We start from the raw sequence: 6708 nt of genomic DNA on the forward strand, positions 1-6708 counted from the left end.
AATCTGTAACGTATTCCGTTACATTAACTAATCTGAGTAACGTATTCTGAATACTTGGATTATTAGGGCCCGAGCACCGAATGGTGAGAGGCCCTATTGAAATTGAAAGGATTATTAGGGCCCGAGCACCTCTGGTGAGAGGCCCTATTGAAATTGAAAGGATTATTCTGAGAATTTTTAAACATGCTCAAAAAGTTGTAAAAGTTTGCAGTAAATTAGAAAGTGGTGTAAATTTACGTATTCTGGAGTATTTGGAAATGGGCGTGGCAAAATGGCTCAACAGCGCCACCTACGGAAAAGCCCATCATTTAGCATTCACTGATCCTCACGAAAATCATATTTTTACTTTGATGTACTTCTCGTAGAGTTTTCACCAAATCAACTTAAAATTTAGACGAGTGTCATCACAACAAAATGGAGATCAAAAGTTATTGAAAGATAAACTTTTCGTCACACCGTCTGACCGTGGCGTGGCGTCAAAGTTTGATGAAACGCCATCAAAACACGAGCTTCTCTATCTCAGACATATTTGGTCCAATCGACTCCAAAATACACATGTATGACAATAGTTGCGACCTGAAGACATCTTCAAGATATTGTGACTTAAAATCACAGCGCCTCCTGGCGGCAGCAGGAAATGTCTTGTTTTTGGTACATTTTACACTTGGATGTATTTCTCCTCATCCACTTTGTGAAACCATGTCAAACTGTGTCTAATGGGTCTCAAGACATTGATAATGTAGGCTTACGATTACTGTGACTTTTCATCGTGCAGATTATTAATGGCGTGTCATCAAAGTTCAACTCGCCATGACACACGAAATTGCTGTAACTTCTGTGTTCATGGGTCCAGCTCCCTCAAACTACATGTGTGTGTCTACAGCCCACCCCTGAAGATATACAGATAGTTTTAAGGAATGGTGTCAAAATAACTGACTAGCGCCCCCTAAAGGGCAGCCCCGGCACTACGATTGGTCTACATCTACAAAAATCAATAGTGACATGTGTCTTTTCTTGACAGAGAAATAAGTCTCTTGGACAGATATGCTAAACCACACAGGAAGCCCGCCATTTTGGATTTGGTAGCCATTTTGGCCATATTCCAAACTTTTACTTTGATGTACTTGTTGTAGAGCTTTCATCAGATCAACGTGAAATTTAGTTGAGTGTCATCACAACAAGATGGAGATGAAAAGTTATTAAAAGATCGATTTCTTGTCTAACGGTGTGACCTTGGCGTGACATCAAAGTTTGATTACACGCCATTAAAACATGAGCTTCTGTATCTTGGACATATTTGGTCCAATCCAGTCCAAACCCGACATGTAAGACAAGAGTCGCGACCTGATGACATCTACAAGGACACCATGATTTAAAATGATAGCACCACCTGCTGGCTACAGAAAGTGAGGCGTTTATCCTTGCTTGAGTGCTCAAACGCATGTAACACGGAGACGAGCGCTTGGTCATTGAACTTTCTTCACCGACCGCAACAGACTTGAAATCGCCTGTGCTCGGGCCCGTTAGTGCTACAACGAAGCCCTAGTTATTAGGGCCCGAGCACCGAAATCGGTGGGAGGCCCTATTGAAATTGAAATGATTATTATTAGGGCCCGAGCACCGAATGGTGAGAGGCCCTATTGAAATTGTAATGATTATTATTAGGGCCCGAGCACCGAAATCGGTGGGAGGCCCTATTGAAATTGAAATGATTATTATTATTATTAGGGACCGAGAACCGAAATCGGTGGGAGGCCCTATTGAAATTGAAATGATTATTATTAGGGCCCGAGCACCGAAATCGGTGGGAGGCCCTATTGAAATTGAAATGATTATTATTATTAGGGCCCGAGCACCGAAATCGGGGGGAGGCCCTATTGAAATTGAAATGATTATTATTATTATTATTATTATTATTATTTTTCTCTGTTTAAACTCATTGGCTTTTTGAGGGCTTTAATGTGCTCAAAAAGTTGTAGGAGTTTGCAGCAAATTCGAAGGCGGCGTAAAATTACGTATTCTGGAGTATTTTGAAAAGGGCGTGGCAAAATGGCTCAAGAGCGCCACCTACGGAAAAGCCCCTCATTTAGCCTCAAAAAAACATAGACTATTGTGTATCATGACAAGATGCACAAAAAAGTCCATCAGTGCATTATGAATAACGCAACAGGAAGCCCGGCAGTTTGACTTTAGTGGCCATTTTGGTCATATTCCACATTTTTTCTTTAATGTACTTGTCGTACAGCTTTCATCAGATCACTTTCAAATTTAGAGGATCATCATCACAACAAAATGGAGATCTAAAGTTATTGAAGGATTTAGTTTTTGCAAAACCGTCTGATCGTGGTGTGGCGTTAAAATTTGATGAAACGCCATGAAAACATAACCTTCCATATTTCAGACATATTTTGTCCAATTGAGTCCAAACTAGACACATACGACAAGAGTTGTGACCAGAAGACATCGGTGCATAAATTGTGACTTACAATCACAGCGCCCCCTGGTGGCAACAGGAAATGTCTTGTTTTTGGTACATGTTATATATTTATGTACTTGTCGTACAGCTTTCATCAGATCACTTTCAAATTTAGACGATCATCATCACAACAAAATGGAGATCTAAAGTTATTGAAGGATTTAGTTTTTGCAAAACCGTCTGATCGTGGTGTGGCGTTAAAATTTGATGAAACGCCATGAAAACATAACCTTCCATATTTCAGACATATTTTGTCCAATTGAGTCCAAACTAGACACATACGACAAGAGTTGTGACCAGAAGACATCGGTGCATAAATTGTGACTTACAATCACAGCGCCCCCTGGTGGCAACAGGAAATGTCTTGTTTTTGGTACATGTTATATATTTATGTACTAGTCGGACAGCTTTCATCAGATCAACTTAAAATTTAGATGAGACTCTACAAAACAAGATGAAGATGTAAAGTTATCAGAATTTAAACTTTTCATCAATCCGTGTGACCGTAGTGAGGCTTCCAGTTTGAAGAATGAAAACATCTATAACTGGCAGATGTGCTGCAATATTTAGTCACTAGATGGCAGTGTCAGACAATGGTTTGTGTTATCTATGCATTAACAGACTGTGTTTACAGGGTGGCCAACTTCAGCGGAGAATTAAACCTTTTACAGCATTGCTCAAACTTTGGTTTTAGTCTCAATCGCTTAGTTCTTCCTTCATGACAACTCTGAGGGGGGTGTATTTTTTTTTAACTCCCTGGTTTAAGCGATATAGATGTTTGAAATTCACGTGACGTCACAGGGACGAGCGTTACTTCCTGGTGCCGTTCTGCGATTTCAGCTCAATAGAGTGAGCAGCACGCGCCTCATCAGACTGTGCACGGCTTCCACTCCCATATCGTATGAGAAACACGGTTTGAAGTTCAGCTTGTTCTTCTGAGGGACACGTTAAAGACGTCTGCGCTGCTGTTTCTGTGGTAAGTCACGTAGAGTATTTTATTTCCATGTGTTCGCAGTGATTCGCAGGGTGCCTTTCAATCAGGCGTGCTAGCTTAGCAACGCTAATTCGTAAGCTATATACCAGCTGCGATCGTGTTAGATGCAAATGGCAGCTGTCACTGACACACCACCATGAACGCAGGTCAACAAAGCAGAGACAAGCGTTAGTTTATAAGAATGAATCTGAGACAGGAGACTGTATGTGGGTTGGTAGTTAGCTTAGCCCGGAGGCTAAATAGTTTCCGGGCTGAAACCTGAATCTGTCACCTACACTCTTTAAATCGTTAATCTCAGACAGACTTCACTGAATTCTTTTGTGAAATATGAGTAAATCATAGCCTTGTAACTTTACTAGAACAGACAGTGTCATACAGAATTGTAGGCTAATATGCACTACCTATTTCCTAAGCTGAATTGATTTAACTTTGAAGTAATATTTTATTTTTACCATGTAAAAGTCTGTTAAGCAGTTGACCTGGCACATGTATGACTTTACATATCTGTGTATTTGTGGTCAATGTTCCTCTAGGGTGTTCAGCCTGAGACACAACTTGAATCCAACCAGTTTGAACATTGACTCCAGGTACAGACCTGTTTCATTACTTACAAACAATCAAAGTATTGCACATAATACATAATGTATTTAATTATAATGCAATACTTTTAATGTGAAATAACTCCATACTGTACATTTATTGTCATGCTGGTGCACGTTTTAATCCAAAAGCATATTCAAATACATAGTTGAATATCCACAGAAAATGAGAATACACACTTGTTCAAAAGTAACACTTCCTGTACAATAATGATATATTTTGTGTTTCCTATCATTTTTATTAGGGACAGACGAGCCTGAAGGACACAGCTGTGACGACCATGTTGTGTCTCTTATGGCAAAGCAGAAATATTAAACACAGGGTTCTTTTCGAAAGTGTATAAAATCAGAAAGCAAAAAATACACATTGTTCTAATAAATGTTTATTTTTTTAACCAACCATAATGAAGATAGACATTAACTCTTATACATGACACTTTGCAATGACCACCACCACTAAACAGTTGCAGGTCATATTTAGTTAAGGGAGGAATTTAGAAGTGTTGTGTAGATGACGATTCAGTCGTCCACGTGTTGACCAGCATGACGCTGCAGATCTCCACCATGTTGCTGCTGAGGACATCAGGTGCTGCAGTTCTTCATCTATGAAGACAAAAACAGCACTGTTAAAGAATGTTTTGTGTTGTGTATGAAGCACAACAGATTTCAGATAGAACCGTTGTACTGTGGTCTTGGTTTGTATCGTCATGGTTAAATGTACATATTTGAAGTCACTTTTGATAAAAGTAGGGAAAGAAATACAACATTGTACAAATAGAGAAAATGTATTTTTACCTCATCTGTAATATTCAAGGTGATAATTTCCCACAGAGCTATTGATAACAGTCCACATCAAGTCTCTCCACTTCCCTCAGTATGAAAACATAATTATACAATTAATTGAAGAACTGTGTTTACACTGGTTGTCACATTAGTTATTTGTGGGATATTAAAATATTATCCCAATATATGTACAAAAATCAAACTAACCATGTCATTTGTCTAAATGGTTGCATTTAATGGACAAGTACTTCAACATTACATATGTAGTCTGCGATTGGTATGAATTAGTTCAGTGGTGTTTCTACATTTGGAACACCAGATGTAGATGGCGCTGTTGTGAAGAAAGTCCAATACATTTGTCCTTTGTGGAAAACTATATTTATTGGATTTTATATGCAATATAGCAAGAATGTGTGTGTGAATAAACTTGACTTACAAGCTTTACAGTCTTGTTTTGGAGTCTAATATTTTGTGTGGTTTCAATCAGTGTTCTTGCTCTGGGAAATGAGCATCTCTCTTGCCGTCCGTCTCTGCTCTGTCCCTCTCTATTCTGGGCGCAACTGCACAAACTCAAGCGTTTTGTCATGTAACCACAACTAGGCATGAATCACATTGTCCAAAGTGAACTTTGGCTTAGGGGGCAGAGCTGAGACACCTTCAAATTGCCGCATGAAATCTGCCTAGCAACTACAGTGCCATGATGGAAATGGGACTCCATCTACGAGCCTATTGACTACTGGGTTTCATCTCTGTCAACAGGCTAACACCAGTGAACAGTCAGCTGGTGTTGTCATCATAATGTCCACTTCATTAAGATGGCACTGAGTCCTGACATCAGAAGTTGTCAGATCCATTGACAACGTCAGGAGCCACTATCAGGATGTATGCCATACACAAATATGAGAGCAAGGACAACGCTGTATTGTTTTAATGCATAAAACATTTCATTTGAAGAGATTACATATATGACATTATATGCACTTTGTATTTGCAATAATAAAAATCAGATGACACATGTCTTCGGATGTTGTAGTGAATGGACAAACGATTAATATGTCTATGTAATATCATGGTGCTTGTTTATTGAAAAGCCATTTATGTCTGTAGAAATCAATTACATTTACTTGAATAACAGTGTGATTGAAATGATATGACCGGTACACTGGGGTCATCATCATCAAGTCCTCTACAGTAAAATGCCATTGCGTTACCACAACATTGTAAGATCCACTGTCGGCATCTGAGAACACCATCTTGACAAGACAAAGAATATATGGTTAAAAAACACTTCAATATAGTTATTGATCGTACAGAGTTATTTTGCAATGCATAGAATTACAACATTGTACAGTGTTGTGTAGTAAATTAACTATTATGCCAGTTGAGTGACCGTGGTGAGGCTTATAAGTTTGATAAACAAAATGAAAACACCATGTCTGTATTTCATTGTGTTACATTCTCAAAACTGTCTCGTTACTTGAGCAGCACAGGTTGGCGCAACGCGAGCCTGTATGCACGGCGCACCTCTCTCTCTTGCTCACTCGCGTGCCCGCTGCCTCGGGAGATGTGCAGGTCCAACGGCGTGGGGGGGGGGCGCGAGACCCCCCTCACGCGAGACCCCAGCGTCCACAGGTTGGTCGTGCTGCCTTGGTCGACTGGGGTCAAGCAGGCTGTACCGGTCATGATCCCTCTGCAGGTTCACCATCAGGAACCCTGTTACGAGATTGACTTCCTCTAGATTCCAGTTTGATCGTCTTCTCGACGCTCCGACTCTGGCAGGGCCGATCCGAGGACCTCGCTAAACCATCCAATGAGGAATAGCGATGTGTGTACAAAGAGGAGGGACTTAATCAACA

At 40.1% G+C, this 6708-nt stretch overlaps 1 long non-coding RNA gene across 1 annotated transcript; it reads left to right on the forward strand.

Moving 5' to 3' along the window:
* The first annotated feature begins 3402 nt into the window (after nt 1-3402).
* On the forward strand, nt 3403-5196 carry LOC133961474 (uncharacterized). Its single transcript, XR_009922017.1, has 3 exons — nt 3403-3452; nt 4004-4057; nt 4315-5196. It is a non-coding gene; the product is annotated as an uncharacterized LOC133961474 (long non-coding RNA).
* Nucleotides 5197-6708: the final 1512 nt, after the last annotated feature.

The sequence above is a fragment of the Platichthys flesus genome, chromosome 10, assembly GCF_949316205.1.
Source record: "Platichthys flesus chromosome 10, fPlaFle2.1, whole genome shotgun sequence".
NCBI lineage: Eukaryota > Metazoa > Chordata > Actinopteri > Pleuronectiformes > Pleuronectidae > Platichthys > Platichthys flesus.